At 44.3% G+C, this 22,798-nt stretch overlaps 1 protein-coding gene across 3 annotated transcripts in view; it reads right to left on the bottom strand.

Moving 5' to 3' along the window:
- Positions 1–22,798, bottom strand: part of LOC121593966 — a 52,677-nt gene that overhangs the window by 7,439 nt on the left and 22,440 nt on the right. The window contains exon 3 of one of the 3 annotated variants that reach the window (XM_041916774.1): positions 21,959–22,199. The exons of the other annotated variants lie outside the window; for them this stretch is intronic. The gene's annotated coding sequence lies outside the window, so the exon portion shown is untranslated. The remainder of the gene's footprint in view (positions 1–21,958; positions 22,200–22,798) is intronic. 3 annotated transcript variants of the gene reach the window in all.

Genomic DNA, 22,798 nt, shown 5'->3' with positions numbered 1-22,798 from the left:
TTCCATTTTCACTAGCGCATCCGGCGGCGGCTGATGGAAGCTTTTTTGGTCATCGAGGGAATGGTCACGCCGAATCTCGAAATTAAGCAGTTTTTTCCATCGTTTTTTTGTCATGAAAATGGATGCAATGCGTGCAGGACGTGTGCATCTACCTTTTACAAAACTTTTCTCGTCCGAATTGAGTACAAAACATGGAAGAATAACATATTTTCGTAAGTGGATCCAAATTGTTTAGCAAAATGCTTCAGTCAGCCGCCGCCAGATGCGCTAGTGAAAATCGAAATCGACACTAGCGAGCACGGACAGTGTCCCCCGGCCTTAACAATTTGCATGCCTATTTTGGAAGTTTTGGAGTTTCGTAAAATTATAATGATTCCTACTAGAGTCAAAACTTGATGACTTACAGACAACAATAGGTGCGTTAGAGGCAACAATTGTTGCGCACTGTCAAAACTTGATGTTATAGAGGCAAAATTAGGTGGCAACGACTGTATGACTGGTATTAGGTGGTGACTGTACGTTTCTTCTTTACTCATCATAAACCATGCCAGTTTTTGACCGACTATGCATACCTTCCTCTTGAGTTGGTTTTAATTCCGATCAAACTTTCCGATCACAAAATACTCTGCTGGAATTACCTCGTGCCGTGCACCTGTTGTCGTAGTTTCGCAGACACTGTTTGCACAATGTGTTTGTGTGGATGGCCCTCCTATACAGTGCTACAGACATTTACAGGCTTTAAGCTCAAAATCATTCTACCCCATTGCGGCGTGTACCATTGCGCCATTGTGAATTCTGAAAAGAGCTTCCGGTTTCATTAGGAAGTTTCGAACCAACCAGTCAGCCCATACACCTCCGTTAGCCAAACCTCCCCAACCCCCAATGGCAGTCGTAAATGTTATTTCAAGCGACAAAGAGAATTTCATCCACTTCACCGATGCCGTTCAATCTCGCATACTCGGCGCACACAGACTCCAGCTAGCTAGGTCCAGATCGTCCAGAAGCAGCGTAAAACGCCCCGGTACACACGAAACACCCTTGGTTTGTGGGTGCTTGTGTGCCGACTGTGGGTTTGTCGGTGAGCTGGACATAAAGCAATTAGCAACATTTCCCACCGTGAGGTAGGATTCTTGGGTGTGCGCTCCTGTTACGCTTTCCCAGCGTGCAGCCCAGCAACACTTTTCTACCCCACCGGTTGGAAATTGAACGCTGTATGGACGGTGGGCCGTTGACTGATGATGGGAGCCCACCGCTCCGAATCGTTTGCTGGCAAAGACTTTGCCCGACCGCACGAATCCCCAATCCCGGACCGAAACGCCCGGCAGGAAATAATTATTTGCGTTTCTAAGGGGTTTGCAGAATCAACAACAACAACAGCGTCTCCTGATGGGTTTGACCGTGGATTGCTTTCCGGTAGATGCCAATAGGCGGTGTAACACGAGACGCAGCCTGCCCGGAGTTTGTGTTGATATTTCTTGAAGCTAGCCAGCGCACGTCAGTCGGTTTGGAGCATTCGGAATGATTGGGTGAAACACGAGTGCTGTTGGGTTTTTCGGTCGGACATTGATCGCTTGTACCGGTTGGTGGGTGGTCACCACAACGATCACCGCCTGCCATATGTTACCAGTACCTTGCGTGTGTGTGTGTGTTTGCGAATCTTGTTGTGGTTAACTGAGGGGATGTTTCCTCGGTGTGGCCTGTATCCGACACAACGGAACTGACCGGCCCATCGGTACATCGAACGGCTGACGTGCGTTCCTCCTCTGTGTCCGATGTTGAGACGTGATTTGCGTGACCCAGAGACCCACCGAGCTGCCGGGTCTCCGGTGACGCTCGGCTAACAATGGACTGCTGACCGCTATCAGTGCGCTGCTGATTGAAACATGCAACGTGCATACCGCATTATGCATCCAATGAGCGTGGAATCATGCTTTCCCGGGCAGCTCGACTGCTTGACCTAGCCGCACTGTGGGGCCGTGGTTCGTGCGCACGGCACACCCAGTGCGGCAGTAATGCCGGTCGACAGCTCGACACACGACATACAGAGCAGGCCTGTCCGCCTCCATCCAGTTCAGAGGTTCAGAGGGCTCGCAACAATTTCCTTCGCCCGAAATGGAATGCAAATAGAAATTTTCAGCTGAATAAAATTCAATTTGTACCCCCGTTGTACTGCGTTCTAGTGTGTATGTGTGTGCGTACTGTCTACTGTCGGATCTCCCCGTGCAGCATCCTATTTGACCTCTAGCGCTTGGCGGTGGCGCGCGCGCGCCCGCACTCGTTTGCGCCATTGTTTTATGAGCATCATGAGTGTCTTGCGTCTTACAGTGTCTGAGGCGATGTAGATATATGCTTGATTGCGAGAGTTGCAAGTTTAAGCGTGTATGTGTTTTGTGGTATTTGTTTCTCCCGAGAATGAACCCGGGCATGTGTTACGCGGGGGGGGGGGGGGAGGGGGGGGGCATTGGGGTGTGTTTGTGTCGGCAGAGCATTGGTGAAGAATTTAATTTATTTGGTGTTTAACTTGCGCTACGTATCCGCCCTTCAAGCAAATGGTAAATAAGCTAGCTGATGAGACATTGTGTCGCTGACGACAATTTAGGCTTAAAAAACAAAGCGTTGCTAGGTCAATAAATGCTGACTAGCTACGTTATGCAACGCGCCAGCGATGCGCGCTGGTTTAACGATTAAATGGAAAATAGGCTAAGAAGAATAGACTAAGAAAAATATGCTGATCGACGACGGTCAGCATTTTTAGAGTATAAAATCAATTGAATAAACTAATGAATCGATTATTTGCCAAGAACCAGTTGGTGCGTTATTATTGTGCTTAAGTCGGCGTGTACTGTGCCTGTCTTAAGCTGCTGCTCCGAAAGACACTTTCGTGTGCGCGACAAATGGTGGCTCCAGAGAGGACGCATCAACCAACGGTTCGGCAAGTAGTCAAATAAATCGGGAAATAAAAACCCGAAGTAGTAACAAGCCCGTAGAGGCGTGAATAGACCCCACAGCAACCCAAGCAGGGTTGTGATAGTGAAACAACGGCGACGGACGACGATCCGGCGTAGCCGATATACGACAGCCAGCCCAGGAAGAAGGGCCACGCACCAGTTGCCGACGAAGCAAAACCCGAGAAGCGCCTCGGCGGTGAGTGAGTGCAAAATAACTGTAAGTGCAACGACACAACAGTGAATAGAACGCGGTCATTACCGCTAGTGAAGTGACGCAATCGAAAGTGAACTCGATACTGCCAACGTATGAGGCAAATGCTGAACTAGTGAAAAGGTGACCAATACGTGTACGCCGCGAGCTTCGAAAGGTGCATCCGTTCTCGCAACACAACATGACACCGTCAGTTTAGCGCCAGTTGAAAAAAAAAACAGTTATCGTAAAACGCGTGCGTCGCAAGTATCGGACGTTAACTCCGACGAAACGTGATTATAAAAGTCTGCATAACGAAACACGTGTGCCGCGAGCTAAATATTGCATAAGGCATCCGACGCAGTGCAACGTAGGAAGAGCAAATTGATGAAATTAATTGTGACGAGTGTATCCATCGTGTGTATGACCGTCGTGTGTATGACCGCCGACCCACCGCTAAGAAAACATCGTTCCGGTTGAGTCAACCATCGTTCTCGGTTTGAGGGCAACCGGCACGTAATACAGAAGACGTCGTATTTGATCCTGAGAAGACCAACAAGCAGCAGTGAAGACATCACTCCCGATCCAGCCGTCCCTGACCAGCCGAATAGGAGTTGACTCTGCTGAAGCGGATCTGAACCAGGGTGAGTTCAAGATGGAATATGATTTTAAAAAGAATCCGAATGGGCACTGCAAATTATGCACGAACCCAGATGAGATAGGGAAACTGATAACTTGTATTGATTGCGACAGGTGGTTTCATTTGTCATGCTTAGATATAAAATCACCTGTTAAAGATTTTTTATGCAAAAAGTGTAAAGATAGGGAAGTTGAACGGCAGGAATATAGGTCAGCACTAATGCAAACGCAAAAACTGCTCAAAGAAAAAATGACAAATGAAGAAGAAAAAGAAAAAGAAAAAGTAAGAATAGAAGAAGAGCTAAAACGGCTACAAGAAGAGATACAAAACAAAAAATCAGAAGAGGTCAATGAAAAACCAATGACAAGTTTAGACGTAAAACTGTTAACTCAGAGTTTAGACAAAATGGTTCAATCGTTGTGTTCTAAGGACTCGAAAGTAACACTTTCAAAGCTTCCAGATTTCGATGGAAGCTATAAATGCTGGCCTCAATTTAAACAAGCCTACGAAGAAACTTCCCGAGCCTGTAAGTTTTCAAATTTAGAAAACATGAATAGGCTGCAAAGGCATCTGAAAGGCGAAGCACTTCGTGCGGTTAGCGGGTTAATGCTTAACCCAGAAAACGTTCCGCTTGTATTAAACAGGCTCGACAAAATGTTTGGAAATGCTGAAAGCATTTACAAGTCTTTACTGTTAGAATTACTAGCAGTAAAGCACATAACGACAGATAATCCCTCAGCATTTTTAGAATTTTCCAACGCTTTGCGCAATCTCATTGATAACATGGTGTTGTTGAAACAAGAAGGTTTTTTGAATGATCAGAGGCTGCTAAACGATTTGACATCAAGGTTTTCAACCGAACTTCGGAACGAATGGTTGAAACACACAATAAGTAGGAAACAAGATAATAAGAATCTTACGCTAGAAGACCTAGCAGAATGGCTGAAACCCTCTGAAGAACTGGCCATTATACTGGCCGCGAACGAAGGAGTAGCCAAACAAGAAAGGTCGAACCGTCAAAACATGCAGCATCGTCATAAAGGGCCAGAAAAGGAAACGATATGTCTAATTTGTGGATTTCTTCATGAAACCACTCGTTGCCGACAATTGAACGGTAAGACGCCCGATGAAAAATTATCTCTTTTCATTCGGCATAGAATTTGCACCAATTGCTGCAAGTACAGCAACCATAACGCCCAAAACTGTCGCCTACCACCACAATGTAATGTATACGGTTGCGGCAAAAGGCATCATAGTATGTTTCATAAAAGAAATCTGGTAGAAGGGCAACCTACAAACAAAATAAATTGCCATCAGGAAAAGAATAATCTGTTCTATCAGATCGTGCCCATCACTTTGCACCACAATGAAAGAAAATTCGAAACTTATGCATTCATGGATCCTGGCTCTTCAACTAGCCTCATTTTGGAAAGTGTCCGAAAAGAACTAAACGTTCACGGACCAAAAAGACCGCTAACTCTCTCCTGGACGGACGGAAGCATTAAAAAAGAGACAGAAAGTAGGATAGTTCCCATAACAGTAGAGGGAGCTAACAAAAGAAAATTCCAAGTTAAAGGTCTCAGAAGTGTAAGGGAACTTAACCTTCCCGTTCAAAGCATAGATGCTCCGTTTTTGCAAAGAAAATTTAAACATTTGAAAGGCATTAGTATCTCTAGCTATGCAGATGCGAGGCCTACCGTGCTACTAGGCCTTCCACATTCGTATCTTTGCCATGGTGCAAAATATCGAGAAGGTAGACCAAACGAACCAATTGCCCATGAAACGAGGCTTGGTTGGGTCATTTTTGGGGGAACGAATACGCCAAATGTCACAGAGAACTCATTTGTGATGACAGAGACGTACGAAGAAGAAAACAAGAACATGATGCAAATCTTGCGTGGTTTCTTTTCTACAGAGGAATTTGGAGTTAAACCTACTCCAACCCGTGCCTCTGAAGAAGACAAAAGAGCGTTAAAGATTATGAAAGAAACGCTTAAAAATACTGGCGACGGATACGAAATTGGTTTAGTATGGAAAACCGACAATCCTAAATTGCCAGATAGTTACGGACAAGCGCTTACGCGCTTAAAAAGTCAAGAGAAGGCAATGGAAAGGGATCCAAACTTAAAATCATGGTATCATAAAGAAATAAACGCATACATTAAAAAGGGATATGCACGTAAGGCGACACCAATGGAACTGCTGCAATTGAACGGGAAAATAAACTATATTCCCCACTTTTCCGTGATAAACCATAATAAACCCATTCCCAAACCACGTTTAGTATTCGACGCGGCTGCAAAAAATCAAAATATATCCCTTAATTCTCAACTTCTTTCCGGCCCAGATCTTACTGCGTCCCTGTTCGGAGTGCTAGTCCGCTTCAGGGAACACAAAATAGGCTGTTCAGGAGATATCAAGGAAATGTATCACCAGGTAAAGGTGAGACGGGAAGATCAAGACGCTCAAAGATTTCTATTTCGAGAATCGCCTTCTGACGTTCCTCAAGTTTACGTTATGCAAGTGATGACATTTGGGGCAACTTGCTCACCAACTTGTGCTCAGTTTGTGAAGAACGAGAACGCACTGCGTTACAAAAATATTTATCCCCAGGCAGTAAAAGCGATTATTGAAAATCACTACGTAGATGACTACCTAGATAGTTATCCAGATATTGATACAGCCGTGAATACTATCTCGGAGGTGTGTAAAATACATGATGATGCTAAATTCTTTATGAGAAACTTCTTTTCCAACTCAAAAGAAGTAGAGAAAAGCATTCCAACCAACAGGTTATCTGAGAAAAGTGTACTTGGCATAGAGGAGAAAAATCAAAACTTCGATAAAGTGTTGGGATTGATTTGGGACAAAGAGTCTGACGTCTTTGCCTACAAGTTTAAAAAGGCAGATATTAAAAAATTAACGAAACGTCAGATGTTCTCATATATAATGAAAATCTACGATCCTCTAGGTCATCTTGCCAACATTACTGTTGAAGGTAAAATTTTGATGCAAGATCTTTGGAAAACTAAACTAGACTGGGATGACGAAATCACACAGTCCATAAAGGAAAAATGGGAAAACTGGATAAACCGAATCGAAAACTCGATCAACATATCTATACCTAGATGTTTTTCGATTGGAAATAACGTAAAGATCAGGGAGCTCCATACTTTCGTAGACGCGTCAGAAAAAGCCTTTGCCGCGGTTACGTATCTTAGGACAGTCCACGACTTAGGCATCGACATAAGTATCGTGGCCGCAAAATCAAGAGTCGCTCCTACCAAACCACTGTCGATCCCTAGGCTTGAATTGCAAGGGGCAGTGCTAGGCACTCGCCTAAACGAATCAATCAAGAGGGAATTGCGGTTAAAGGTTCAAACAGAATTCTTTTGGACCGATTCAAAAACAGTTCTAGCTTGGCTTAACTCAGAGCCTAGAACATATAATCAGTTCGTAGCCCTGAGAATCGGAGAAATTTTGGAGTTCAACTCTCCGAAGCAGTGGAACTGGGTAGCATCTGCAGAAAACCCTGCTGACGAAGCTACAAAAACTTGTAAGAAAAAGTCAATATGGTTAAATGGTCCCGACTTTCTCAAAAATTTAGAAATAAAAACACTAACACCAGACATTCCGGACACATTTGAAGACCGGAAAAGGGTAAACACTTCGAGAACAGTGGAAAGAATAGATTATGACGCCATTTCCGTCGAATGGTGTTCCAACTGGCACCGTCTAAAACGATCGGTAGCGTACGCACTAAAGTACTTGGATTGGTTAAAAAGTAAGGCTAAATCCCTGTCATTTTCGACAGCAATCGATAAAGCTACCCTTGACTTAGCTGAGCGCCACTTAATAAAAAAGGCTCAATGGGAAAGCTTTCAAACGGAGATGATACAACTCTCATTGAAGAACCCGATTAATGGCAGCAGTAAAGTTAGGTGCCTGTGCCCTTTGTTGGACCAAGATGGGATCATGCGTTCTAGAGGAAGACTTGAACACGTTAAATTTCTTCAATTTAACGCACGTAGCCCTATTGTCCTACCAAAAGGGCATCACATTACAAACCTTATCCTACAACATTATCATGAGAGGTACTACCACCAGAAGAGCGAATCAGTGATGGTTGCAGTTCGTCAAAAATTCTGGGTGATAGATCTCAGAAGCAGTCTTAAGCACGTAATAAACAAATGTCAATACTGCAAAAACGCACGAGCTAAACCAATCCCACCAATAATGGCACCACTGCCAACATGTAGAACAGCAGTGTTTAAAAAACCATTTACGCATTGTGGAGTAGATTACTTCGGCCCCCTATTCGTTACGATAGGCAGACGGTCAGAAAAAAGGTGGGGTGTTATATTTACGTGTTTAACCACAAGAGCAATCCATATAGAAATAGCCATTGATCTAACGGCAAGCACCTTTATTGTTTGCTTTAAAAATTTGCAATACAGAAGAGGAAAGGTATCTTTCCTATACAGCGATAATGGGACCAACTTTGTCGGAGCCGACAATGAGATGAAACAAATAAGATATCGATGTGCCTCAGAAGGCATAGAATGGATCTTTAACCCACCAGGCGCCCCTCATTTTGGAGGTGCGTGGGAGCGAATGGTTGGAGAAATCAAGAGTCTGCTTCCCATGGCTGAGAGTTATAAAGAACACGTTCTCAGATCAATACTAACTGAGATAGAGTTCCTAACAAATAATCGACCATTGACTCACTTAACACTAGAACGAGAAGATGACGAGCCCCTAACTCCAGCTCATTTCTTGCTAGGTTGTTCCGGCGAGGCAGAGCCGAATATCTCAGATATCACCAAAACAGAATTGGTACGGTCCGATTGGAAAAGGGCCCAGGCAATCACACAACAATATTGGCGACGGTGGATAGCTGAGTATCTCCCAAAGCTTTCTAAACGAGAGAAGTGGACTCAACCGGCCAAACCATTACAAATAGGCGATATTGTCACGTTTCCCGATGAACAAAGGAAAGGAAAATGGTTTAAAGGCCGAATCTGCGAGCTGGTAACTGGCGTAGACGGACAGACTCGTTCAGCACGAATCAAAGTAGGTAATAATTTAGTTAACAGGCCAACTGTAAAACTAGCAGTACTCGAGGTAAAACGAGATCAAACATTTTCAAATTGGGGAAAAAGGAAAGAAACAAATCTTAACGTTATAAAAGCTAAAGCAGAAGAACTAGCAAGTCAAATACCAAAAAGGAAAAAGCTCAAAATTAGGCCCGTATCATGGAGCTCATCCTTAAAATAACAATATACATAGCCGCACTGTTTAGAGTCGAATGCTTATCGATCGTACCTATCCCTGAACCAGGAATATATTTTGATCATATTGGGACTTCTTTTCTTCTTCTTTTGGCTCAACAACCGATGCCGGTCAAGGCCTACCAACCCACTTGTGGGGTTGGCTTTCAGTGACTTATTGATTTCCCCCCATAGCAGGATAGTCAGTCCTACGTATGGCGGCACGGTCTATTTGGGGCTTGAACCCATGACGGGCATGTTATTAAGTCGTACGAGTTGACGACTGTACCATGAGACCGGCATATTGGGACACTCCTATTAAAAAAAGGAGCATGGGAAACGACATTCCATACGGGGGCACGTCCGGAAAATGATACGGATACGTTACAAACGTTGAAAAAACACTTAACCATAGTATTGAACTCCGTTAATAGTACGGACTCTGAACTCTCGGATCTAAAAGTTACACTTCAGCACGAATGCAACCATGCAATTCAACTAATTCAAGGAATAAGTCACAAAAGGACAAAACGCTCCCGGGGAATATTTGGTATACTAAAAGATTTCATGTTCGGGGGAGACGACATAGACGAGCAATTAGCAGCCTTCAGAGCAGCAGAGGATACAAAATTTACACATGTGTCCGAACGTTTGACCCAAACAAATAAAAAACACAATGAGATAACAGAAAATTTACGTCACCGAATAGACAAACTCTATGATGGTATAGATGTTCTCAGCAAGGAATTTAAGCATAACAAAAATGAAGTTCTAACAAAGTATATACAAGAAACGATCATGCTTACAACCGCTCTAGTACAAGACATGATAAATAAGTATCACGAAATAGATTCAACCCAATTATATTTAGAGGACGAAGAGATGTTAAAACAAACTATAAGAAGAAAGATGGCAAGTCATTATAACGTTTTAGAATACTCGGAAATAACCAATAGGAGAATAGAAGAGGGTGAAATAGTCTTTTCTATCAAAAACATAATTGTATCGATAGAAAATTACGAGATGTTTAAAGTCATAGCCGTTCCAAACTTTGCCAATCATACGATTTTAGACATACATGAAAAAACAATAGCCATCAACGAAACTAGTTACTTATACCCGAAGGAAATTTTTAAACTGAACGAATCGCACTACATATCTTCTGAGAAAATAATACAACGAGAACCAGACTGCATAGCATCAGCATTACTACACACAGAAAGTGGTACCAGATGTAGTTCAAAGGAAATAGGGCCAGAAGTCACTGAATTTATACAACTTACAAATCCAAACAGTGTTCTGTTCTTCTCTACCAACCCTGATAAGATATTACTAAAATGTAACAAAACACTCACTACCCCAAGCTGCTCAATCGGAATCATAACCTTGTCACTAGACTGTAGCATTTTGACGAGCAAGTTCGAAATACAACCGACGATGCTAATAAAATCTGAGCAAGTTAGAGCATATTTTAAACCCATGTTAAATTTAAGCATATCAAAAGAAGATAAGTCTAACGAAGTAGAATCGGTAACTAGTAACTATGTACTTTTCTCAATAACCATACTAAGTGTTTCTATTACGGTCATCTTGGTTTCCGCGATGTTAATCAAGAAATATCTAAAACAAAATATTGGTCCTCCTCCATGCAGGCCACCCACTTTAAACCTAGAATTGTAACTCCCCTACGAGGACTTACGGGGGGAGGGATGTCGCTGACGACAATTTAGGCTTAAAAAACAAAGCGTTGCTAGGTCAATAAATGCTGACTAGCTACGTTATGCAACGCGCCAGCGATGCGCGCTGGTTTAACGATTAAATGGAAAATAGGCTAAGAAGAATAGACTAAGAAAAATATGCTGATCGACGACGGTCAGCATTTTTAGAGTATAAAATCAATTGAATAAACTAATGAATCGATTATTTGCCAAGAACCAGTTGGTGCGTTATTATTGTGCTTAAGTCGGCGTGTACTGTGCCTGTCTTAAGCTGCTGCTCCGAAAGACACTTTCGTGTGCGCGACACATTGCGTTCGTGGAGTGAGCTGCTGTGAGCTTGGAACGTTTGCGGTGGTGTGTGGTGTTGTGGAACTCGCACTGAGGCAAAGGATGTTTGTAATCACTACAGAAATTATACTAAAATTCCTACGCTATTTAGGAAATACGCTAGTTCCTACGCTCATTCCTACGCTATTCCTACGCTAATTCCTTTTGTTGTTGTAGCGATTTGTCGACTGGGAATGGGCGGTTTATGATAGGTTCCAGGGCAAGTATGAGTTCATGATTGACTATAGGACCGGTACGGGTTAATCATCAGTCCCAAGACAGATATGGGTTCATGATAGGTTCCAGGGCAGGTACGGGTTAATTATTATTATTAAAATTGTCCGCCAAAGTGGCTTAACAAAGTGTATACTTCATGCTAGTTGACGAGAGGAAATAAGGTTGACGGGTACACATTACATGGACTGGAGTGAGGAAAAATCACGAAGGCGTGAACGGAAACGGGACATTGGGACATTGAAATCAAATAATTGATAAAAGTTGTTGAAAGCCGATAGAGCTCGGAGAAATGGATCGTTCGAACCGTAGTGGGTCTGGCGGGATGGGATGGATAGGGGAGGTCTGTCACGAAGGCGACGAGAGGGCGCATAGAGAGGAATGGCGGATACGAGAGATGGGACGTCAAGTTTATTTAACAGGAGAGCTGAGATGAAACTTGCACGGATGTGGGAATGTCTATTTTCGATGGGGAGTAACCCAAGAAGGCGACAGCGGATAGGGATAGGTATAAGGGAAGCGATTGATGAGAACCGGGAAGGAAGAGTCAAACAGCTACTCGAGTGAACTTACGCTGGACACTCTTCAGCCTGGAGGAGACCAAACAACGGCGGCGTATTCCAGGATAGGTCGGAACCAGCAGCGGTACAGAGACTTCAAGCATAGGGGATCGCGGATTTCAGAAGCGAGTCTTGTAATGAGTCCCAATGACCTGTTGGCCTTGATGATGACATGCTCAACATGTGTATTAAAAGACAGCTTCTTGTCCAGCCACACACCCAGATCCTTTACGGACGATACTCGACGTATGACAGTATCACATAGGGAATAGCTGAACGGAATCAACGCAGTAAACGAAATAACGCAACACTTATTATGACAAAGGTGAAGGCCACTGTTGTTACACCAAACAGAGAAGGAATTAAGTACAGTTTGGAGATTACCACAGTCAGAGGACGAGGAGGACAGGGAGGAAAATCTTGACGTCGTCGGCGTACAGCAGACAGCCATCGGGAGGGAGTATGGAGGTACAATCATTGACAAATAAAAGGAAAAGAAGGGGGCTGAGAGCACTTCCGTGAGGGACTCCAGAGAGGCCCGTGACGACTCTAACTCTATACGATCTTCCGCACAGATAGGACTTGAACCATGACAGTAACCGTCCTCCAACACCGAGTCTTCTAATGATCTATTCTAGGAACGGTATGGGATCGCTATCGGTTCCAGGACTGGTATAGGTTCAGTATATGGTCCATGATCATCAGAAGTATCTCATTTTAATTTGTTTTAAAGGCCACTATTTCTTTCGTACTCTTTAGAACAGTGATGTTAAATTCGTTTTGGATCGCGGGCCGGATTACGGTCCAACATATTTTCACGGGCCGCAGTTGGTTGGCGGTGGGGTGGGGGTGCTTTCAGTCGGCAAAAATAATTAAGGACTTATTCTTGAACCTAGAATCGAGACCTTATCTACTATTTGTCGTAACATCCAATAAACAGTTAATGAAAATCGTGAATTTACTCATGCTTCACTTTAGTGGTGGTCATGCCTGCTCGGAAATTCGCCTTCACACAATGACACGCGAAGAACAAATGCTGCATTTTGACAACGGTAATGATTAATAAGGATAAATCAAAATGTATCACTACATCGGCAAATATTGCCTAGATATGTGGCCATTTTGAGGAGGAAAAGAGGCTACCAGCATACAGCCGATCTCACACAATTCATACCTTTTTTGAGTGCTTGGTATTTGTGACGAACATGAAAAAATGATTAAAAAAAGTGGTATTCCAATACATGATTTCCGAACTAGAAAACCTCAATGTTGGAATATGAGTGAAAATATTGGTAGTATGACTTGAGAGTGCTCTCAGGAAACAACTAATAGAACACTTGCTACATGCCATCTTCGCGGATACCTTCCCAAACAAGTAACTACGTGTAACTTGCTTCACTCTTCGATAATCGAACTATTAAAATTGAATGTTGAAACCTTCTTCCTCAGTGGAGTAACGTTAATACATTCGTTTTTCTTTAATTTACTTTAAATTACGATCTATTTCTGCTTCATTCAAATAACTTTGCCATGAATAATAAGTTAATAATAAGTTGTTCGCGGGCCGGAATGAGAGCCTTCGCAGGCCGTATGTTTGACATGCCTGCTTAAGGGTAAAGGAAGCATTTGAAATTGAGTTGCGCAGCCCTGTAACCTGATCAAATTAACCAGTTACATCGAAAAGCATCAATTTCATCAAAGTAATTTAACTACATCAGTATTTATTCTAGGTTGAGGATAATTTTGGAAAAACTTCCCTTTTTAATTCCATTAATCCCCCGGTTTATCTGACACTGCTTTAGAAGTGCTCGTGATCAATTGGATAATATATTTAGCGACAAATCAGCACCAACCGGGAGTAAATCATGCTGCCGGGCATGGTTAATGCGCTTCATACACAAAGCACCACTACCACTACTCAACACTCAACGCTGCCTCATCCATCATGAAGGTGAAAATTGAGCGCAATAAGAAAGGGATTACACGGATTAGAATGCTCGTGCTGCAGCAGCAGCACACATCCTCATTTAGCTCGGCTTTAAAGTAATTTGTTAATGAACAACCGTCCGCCCCTCCCGTGTAGTACTAGCCCCGCAAACCACCGTGATCGTCCCTCTGTTTTCGGAAGCTTCAAATTTAATACCAGCCAGATCATGCCCTTCAGCCGGCTGGATACTGGGACGCCAGCAGCAGCAGCAGCAGCAGCACTACGAGCGGGTATTATATTTCATTCTGTGGCTTACCGTACTGTCTGCTCCGTAAAATGGGAAGCGAAAGGAGCAATCTCGCTTTTGGTTGAAAAAAAAAAGAAGTAGTCTTTATTCTACCATCATCTTCTGTCAGAAGCTGTCGAGCCAAAAAACCCCGTTCCATGAGGAAGATGCTTTTTATCCCCCACGATGCGGTTGGGACTATGCTTTGCCGTTTAATTCACGGTACACAGGGCTGGCAAGGAGGCTAGTGGCTGGTGCTCTAAAAATAGCTACCCGTATGTATGGGCGGGTAACTTGTTCCCATCGTTCTCTACCGAAGCAGGTCATTTACTTTCCCTTTGGCTTGCCTCGGTACGGTGAAAACTGGCGCTCTGGTTGGATGTTTGCAAGGATAGTGCATTGTTGACAGCTGAGCGACGGGTTGGGCTGGGGAATGCTTCAACCCCATGAGTGTCACCTGCCCACGGGAAAGTGTCGTTTCCAGGAGGCATTCCCGAGTCGTCGTCCCCCCCCCCCCGTTGGGTGCCGCCTCTTGTGCGGTTAATCTGGTTCAAGTTTTCATCTCAACTCCCTGGGGAGCGCTACACCGAAAAGGGGCCATCATAAATAATTTTTCCATTGGATAAATCTTCCCAGTTACCCTGCTGAAATATCCCAGCACCGACCGACCGATGTATCCATGTGTGTGGGTGTGTGTGTGCTAAATTATGATGCGCACTAATTGAAATATTAAATATGAACCAAAACCCCGTAGCAGATTTCGCTTGCGGGCAGAGGACGATAAGGCGAAACTCTTCTTCGCACTGCACAAGACACGGATGGGGTTTTCGGTACGTCCTGGTTCTCGTCCACACGCACAGATACAAAAGAACCCCAGAGAACAGAAACAGAACCTTCTTGGCTCGAGGGGTGGAGATATACATATTACGTTAACTTTAATGAGCAGATGGGTGTGTGTATGTGTGTGGGCATGTGGGTTTGGGGGTTACCCTGTTGGCTTTCCGGGATGATGCTACCAACATTGCTACACACGATAACGCTTCCAGATGATTGAACCATTTAACGAGCGGTATAATACGAATTATCTTTCCCTAGGTCGCTCGCCAGGATGGGTCGACAATCTATCAAGGGCGTGCCCGTTCTCGTTGGTTGCGTATCGTGTGCGGGGTTTGTGTAATATGGAAGCCCTTTGTTAATTGAAGACCATTTCCCGCAGGCACTTTGGTCCCTTTGCCCACCTTTGGTCCTCCTCCGTACTGAGTGTCAGTGTTTGTTGCGGCCTGCACAGGTACGGCAATGTATGCAAAGCGCATTGAAAGTTTATGCTTATTTAATATCCCGTTAAAATAGCTTCCGTGCACTGACGGGAGCTACTTACGAGATGGAAAATGATGGCGATTGTAACCGTTGCCGCAGCAAGGAGGGCACGGACAGGAAGGAATGCTTACACACCGGCACACATAAATCACTGGCGGTTTGTGGTTTGGCAGGAGGCACGAGGTGAGCTTTTTGGCGAATCAGCAAAGCCCCTAAGCTTAAGGGGGCGATTTGGACGATTGCCGAGGCGGCCACACACACACACGCAGACAATTACGGTTGGATGCCATCTTTCATCAATCTTGTGATGCTTTCAGTGGCAGTGTGTGCAGCTCCCCCATGGAAAGCCACTGACGACGACGAAGCCAGGTGACGACGGAATTGCCTAATGTTGTGGTAATAATGCTCTACACACAGATGTGTGTTCGTTGTCAACTACATCCTGCCCGTCGTAATCCTTCCCGAACACCTTGTCAAAGTTTTCAAGGCAAATCCCCGTTTGTCAACGCGTGGTCGTCGCACCATTCGATTCGAGACAAAACGGGTGAAATGGATTCAAATGTTTCGTAATAGTGAGTCGCACAAATCGCACCCTAAAGCAACCCCGAATCCGTCCCCGGGTGTTGAACGAACTCGAAACGAACGCGGCGGCCTGGGCACAAAATATGCAAAGTTGAACGCTGTGTTAGTGAGGGGGGGGGGGGGGGGGGGGGGGGGGCTTTGCTATGATTGCTGCACTTTGCTGCTAGTGGATGGCAAAATCTTGACTGTGCTGTATTTATGGTAAAGCTAATCACCTTCGCTCTCCTGCTTTCTCCCGCGATGGCTATGATTGGTGTAGTCATCACTGTTGTGCTGTGAAGACACGAAACTACTTCTGGTGAGCGGTGACACTGCACGGGGACGCAGCAGAAGGAGGAGGTCCTTTCGTGCATGTCGACAAAACTGTCAGCCCGGCACGCGATGCTACAGTACGGTGAGCTACCGCAACCGAAGGTAATTGCAGGCAATGCTTAAGAGGATTCAGTGGATGGGTAATTGTGGACGATGGTTGCCGACGAACGGAATAGGGAAACAAAGACAAAGAGCTACTAGCACTGCGAGAAGTGGGTAGCAATTGTTTGGGATTTCTTTGGCGCTGAAGTCACACTGCAATACGAGGCGCTTCATCTCGACTGTCAGCTCGAAACGTTTTTCCTAGTCGTCAAGAAGCTAGGCTTTACCTTGCCCAGGGTACACCGAAAAGGTTTGCTCCTACAGCAGGTCAACGAGCAAAAGTTCACAGACTCGGAAGATGAGCTTAGTTAGGGGGCCGTGGCTGCCAGAATGAAAATGTTGATATCACAGCGGCAAGCAAATCGGACTCCGGGTTTGGCTATTATTAATTTCAAATATACTTGCAGATTTGTGCCGTAAAACAACCCGTGCAGACGGGATGCCAAGCTACGCAATCAGCATCAGGAAGTTGCGTTGCTCAGCTCAGCAGACAGTTCGATCTAAATGCAAATATTTCCCCTCTTGCCGTGCCGGTTTGCGTCATTCAGGCTCAGTTTGAGCATGAGTAAAGCAGAGACAGAGAGCGTGCCATAGACAGAGTAAAAAAGTGAAATCAAGGACAAGAATTGTACTTGAAGTAATGAAAATAAAACAGCAAACCAGCAACACACAAACCTGGTGCTGTGGTTTCTGATTGTGTGTAATGGTGGATTTGTTTGCGCAGTTCGTTTCGTGAAATGTACTTTTCTTCTTCTGTATGCTTTTGGAAGGAAAACGAAATGGTGAAAACAGAAAAAAAAGATTTAGCAAAAACACACTCAAACGAGCAATCGAATCACTTAGGTAAGGTGTGGTAAACAGGATAGGAAGACGCCCCACAAGGGACACCGTGGACAGGTGGAGTGTTTGTTGAACCTTCCACCCCCCCGTCCTGTTTGACAGCATTCCTCTGGTGTGATTTGTGTGCTCGTAAGGTGATGTTAATTGACAAGTGTAAAGGTACAAGTGTCCTCTCCAGTGGCTTCATGTGACCCATTAGGATATACGTATCCTTCTTCGCCGGTGCGAAATTCTTCGAAATACACACCGAGCGCATGGGGCTTTGCTACGAACACGTCGGGGCTTATGGCTCAAGGGTGACAAATGAAAATTGGCATACGTACAGCGTATAAATTGTATTGAATTAAAGCCTAAAGGCAACGCTGGGCTCTCTCTCTCTGGTTTGTTCCTTTGCCGAACAGCTGCACATGGCACAGAACCGTCCTCGAAAGGGCTGGAAAAGGATAAGCTGGTGAATGAAGACAAAAAAAAGGAGGAATAGTAGTAGCTGGTAGGGAAAGGAAGAGCAGAAAAAACCCATCTGAAAAGACTGAGTCTCGGCTGCTTTTTCCTTTTCATTTCTCAAAGAGAGGAAGAACTGAAAGAAAAGAATATCCAGGAAGAGGGGGTATGTCTCCAGGGAACACACAGAAATCCTCGCTATGGAGAAAACCCGTGCCAGAATTGTGTGCATGGAACTCTCGATTCCAAGAATGGGTGAAAAAGCAGATTGCCTTAGCTTCTTGCTACGGGTTTTGTTTTTCATTTCCACCATTATCACCATCACTGTTAAGGACGGGCTGTTCGGAAGGGCGAAAAAGGGGTAGAATGTATGGACGAAAATAGTACCGCAGGCGGCAAACAATAATGTCTGGATGGTTTGGGGGAAAAAGTGAGCAGAAGTGAAGAAATAGTAGTTCATGAGAAGTAAAAGCGTGGAGCATTCTTTGCACGCTTCACATCTTGCTGAATTTCTGACATGCATCGAAGTATTTTTTTCCGTGAAATTCCACAAACCACACAACTCTCTACCGGGAAATGCTTCGACTTGCACACAGAATAAAAGTAAACGCTATTTCGTTTGAAGCAGTTGAAGTAATAATGTGATCAAATGATTGAATCTGTTTTAAACAACTCAGCAAGTGAATCGAGCGTTTCCATTAATTTCCTCGAGTCAAAGAACGTTTTCAATGAAAACAGCGCAAACAAATAGGGACACATAGGGCAGCACAAATGAACGCTGCGATGAAGATGCGTTCCCTGAAAATCACGCATGACATCAACAATCCACGATGAACGGGGTTGGATGAAAAGCGAAAAGAACTCAGTTTCGCTCCACACGAAGCAGGAACAAGCTTCCGGGAATTTTAATTATTTTAACAGATTTGTATAGATGCATGGATGTGTTGTTGTTGCTGAACGTTGCTTGCAAAATTTAACAGTAAACGGGAAGTTGATTGCGCTGAGAGTATTCCCACAGTATGTGTGGGATGAAGGCTTTTGTTACGTTCCTAGAAGAGCGTGAGAATGGAGCTGATGCATTGATTTCATGCCAATCGGTGGGTTGTTCGGAAACTTGTGATGCGTGAAAAGGAAGAGATAAAATATGTGACAATCACTATTTAATACCCAAAAAATGTATTAACACTAGAACCGACGAGCTTTTCAACCTCACTAGAACCGCTAGATGGGACAATTTTGTCCCATTAGTTATGTGTAAATATTTAGACATGTTTATTATTACCTAAGGGTTTCTTGTGAATAGATAATTAATAAACATTATGATTAGCTATAATGAAGCTTTATTAGCAACTCAATCAATGAAAAAATCGAATTCTGATCATATGAAGCGCATGCCAAAGATATCAAAGCCAGTTTTCTGTAGAATAATATAACATTACAGAGCTTCTAGTGATAAACTCTTTATGATAATTATATTACAGGTAATTATTGCTTACAGGGTTGAACGACAGTAAATCTAGGCTTATACCTATAAATTATTTAAACAATCAACTGATAAGTAGGGTTTTTATGAGAATGAAACATGTCTAATGTTCAAAGTTTTTTGGGTATAGGCAAACGTCTATGACTCGCTTTAGAAACATTACAAAATTTGATGTAAATAAAGCTCTAAATGGTCAAAAGAAGAGGACAAGGTTTTTTTCGAAAACAAAAGGAACACCTAGATTAATTATTTCAAGCATCTAAAAACCATCTTTGTTTCATCAGAACCTGGCTCACATGAAACATGAAAGTTCTTTGCCTAGCTTGAAAAGAAAATCGCGTCTAGATATCTTTTCTGTTGTAAGTTCTTTGTAAAAAACTCAATCATTGATTCCCGCCAAATCCAGAATATTAAAAAAAATGAATGAACAGGCCATCTCCTACTAGCACTTTTCACCGAGTACTGTCTACGCATACTTTCTACCCAGTGTTGCCAAACTTGCAGAAGCACATCCGTCACTCGTTGACAGCAGATATAGTATATCAGTCACCACTACGTGTTATGCCTATGGGACAAAAATATCTCATATGGCGGTTCTAGGATAAAAATGATTTTTTTAAAGAGCCATATGGGATACAATAGTTTTTATGAGCGCATTCGAAGGACCGTTTAAAACAAATAAAAGTCAGAAAACTTCAATGGTTTGTCACGGCGGCAAGCGGACTAATGTTCGAGTGCAATGGGACAAAAAAGTCCCATCGGCGGTTCTAGTTGTTAAACGTTTTATTTCCGACGTAGGGTACATTTGCATGGGAAGTTATTACTATTTGGCACGGCGCACAAATCACATTCAAAGAAACCACTTTTTAATGGAATAGGTTCGAATGTTTCGTATAAAACATTACACTACGTAGCATCACAAAGTAATAGTACGTGTGTATTTCCATAATTTCTTAATCCCCAAAACTGGGAGGGCGTTTGTTTCAGCCTTGACACTTCAGTTTAACACCTCAACACGGGCGAACGTATGGCGGGAAAAGTTGAATAGCATGACAAAATATAAGCACAGCAGAGGAAGGAAAAAAGAGGCAAAGTATCACATAAAATATGCTGATAAGCGTGAAGAACAAACGAAAGGCAAACAAAAAACCTTCTTTGCAAGGAAAAAAAAAGCACAAATGGGGCTAAACTTTCCGTCGGCAAATTTACGCTACCGTAACCGTTTGAGAGAGGAGGGGGGGATTAGAGGCGTAGGAACGATAATACGGGTGGCTGGTGGCCGGTGGCAAGAATAATTGCGGGATTAAAGAGGGAGCACGGCGTGCACGAATGCGGGCGGTGGCCCGAGCTTATTTATTCGGTTGGACAACATTCTCATACTAATTACATCATGCGAGAAAATAGCGCCAGGGCAGGAATCACTAAGCAGAAAGGCGTCAAGGTCCAAGTGTGTGTATGTGTGTGTTTTTGTCGTCAGATATAGTCCTTTGGATGTGTCTGCCTTTGCGTTCTGGGCCTGCAAATGGTGTTTCCGGTGTGAAAAGTTGTTCCTTTCACTGTGCCGTGCGTACGGCGTTGCTCCGTGTTCGTTTGCTCCGTTTCACTCCCTGGGCAAGAGATAACGTTGCCACAGTTGCATTCGGACAACGTTGCAGAATGCATCTGCCCTGCAGCGCCACCGGCACCATTCGGCACCGCCGCGCCGTTATCTCCGCAACAGAGTGCGCGGTCGTGCATAAAACAAGGAAATGATGTACGAACCTCAACCCCTAGAATGAGCTCTGAGCCGGCGAATGCGTAAGTTGTACAGCAGCACACCGGTTCCCAACGGCAGGTTGGGTGCGTGTTTTCACCCCGGGCAGTAGGTGCCCCCCCTTCCCACTTCCTCTCCCCCCCAGAGGAACCGGAGATTATGTTCCAATGCTCTCTGCGGTTGTGGTTGGGCCACCGTGTGACTCTTGGCCGACGACCCGGTCGACCACAGTTTTGTGGTGGTGGGCTTTTCTCCATCTGCGTGTGTTTCTGTGGCCCGCTTACCCATGCGCCACTCTTTACATCGGCTCGTCACCCGGGTTCCGAGGACTTGTAACAGGCATTAGGAGTTTAGATCCCGAACCAACGGACGACGATGGACTAATGCTCTGCCGGAAGCGACGACGAGTGTCTCGTTTGGGGAAAGAATTCTCCGCAACTGAATCGAGCATCGAGCTTGTGGTACGATAGGTATCACCCGGAGCAAGTGGGACCGGTTTGCGTACGGCAAGCATATTGTCCAGCTAGGTGGCGTAGGGAGGGGGAGGGGGGGGAGCATTAGGGTATTTATGTTAAACCTTAATGCCAGGCTAAAGAAGCGATGCGAGCGGGAGAACAATTGCACCCATAAATCAAAAAAGCTGCATCATTACGGGCGAAACCGAGGCACAGCAGGTCCTCTGCTGAAGGGTGGGCAAAGAAACATGTACACGGACATGGCTCGAAGAAACCCCCCCCCAAGCTGGAGATTATACACAGCATAGAATCGTTGTTTTATTTTCTGCTTTCCAGCAGTGTAACAAGTTTGCATACGTTGGTTCTTTCGGGGGGAAATCGTTCGAGTTCTAGCGAAGTTGGGCTCGTGTTGTAAGGCCTCAGGTTGGAAATAAATATAGAAAGCTACACCCAAAGCTTTTTGCTTTGCAGCAGAGCTATTTTTGAACTTGTGACGTTCATACATTCTTAATGTTGTGAATTGCATTTAAAGTCTTTTCAATGCCTGAAGTTCCAATGTTTTCAATGTCCTACCTTCATGCTGCTTAGTGCAAACTCTCTCGTCGAGTCTTTGGTTGGATGTGAAGTTTGCAGGGACGGATGAGAGCCTTTTATTTCCTGTTCACGTGCATTAGCTTTTTCCTTGCCACATTCTTGGAAAAGCAAAGTTGAAGTGTCCTTTCAACGGATTCTTACCCACACACACACACACACACACTCTCCTGTAACGTCGTCGCATTAGTAGCCTCCCTGTGCAAACGTATTGATCTGGCCCCTGGGAAAAATAGCAATGAAAACAGGGCAGCTTATTGGATTGGAAAAGCGGAGCGGAAACGAAGTAAAAAAAAAAACAAGTAAATGGCAACATAAAATCAACACCCGCCCGCAGTGCTAGTACGGCCGCCCGTTGCCGAGTGGTAGCTTTATACATTTCCCACGGTATTATCCGGTTGCTAGCGGCGTAATCGTGCTCTAAACAACGCCCAGCAGAGTTACACCAGCGCACAACCACCCAAGCGAGTCAACACGCTCGAAAGTAGCAAGGAAAGTAGAAATGAAGTAGCCTTCTACTTCCCGTTCTACTTTTGTTGCTTAAAATCAGAAGAATGTAGAACATCTGGGTTCCAGGAAAGAGCAAAAAAATGAGTTCTCTCGTGTACACCCCACACACACGCACGCGACGACTCACTCTCACGCGTACTCTTGTTCTACGCCCCTCCTCCTTCTCACTCGCCCCACAGAACTATTTTTAGAACATCATTCACTTCCATCGACGGCGGTCGATGTGACGATGTGTGTCGTCGCGTGTGTGTTGTCGATTTGGTCAGAAAAACTTTTTTCTTCAGACCAAATATCTCTGACTTGGAGCGTCGG

This window comes from Anopheles merus, chromosome 2L, assembly GCF_017562075.2.
Source record: "Anopheles merus strain MAF chromosome 2L, AmerM5.1, whole genome shotgun sequence".
In the NCBI taxonomy this organism is placed as follows: domain Eukaryota; kingdom Metazoa; phylum Arthropoda; class Insecta; order Diptera; family Culicidae; genus Anopheles; species Anopheles merus.
The sequence above is the reverse complement of the archived record's forward strand: the minus strand, read 5'-3'. Positions and strand labels throughout refer to the sequence as shown.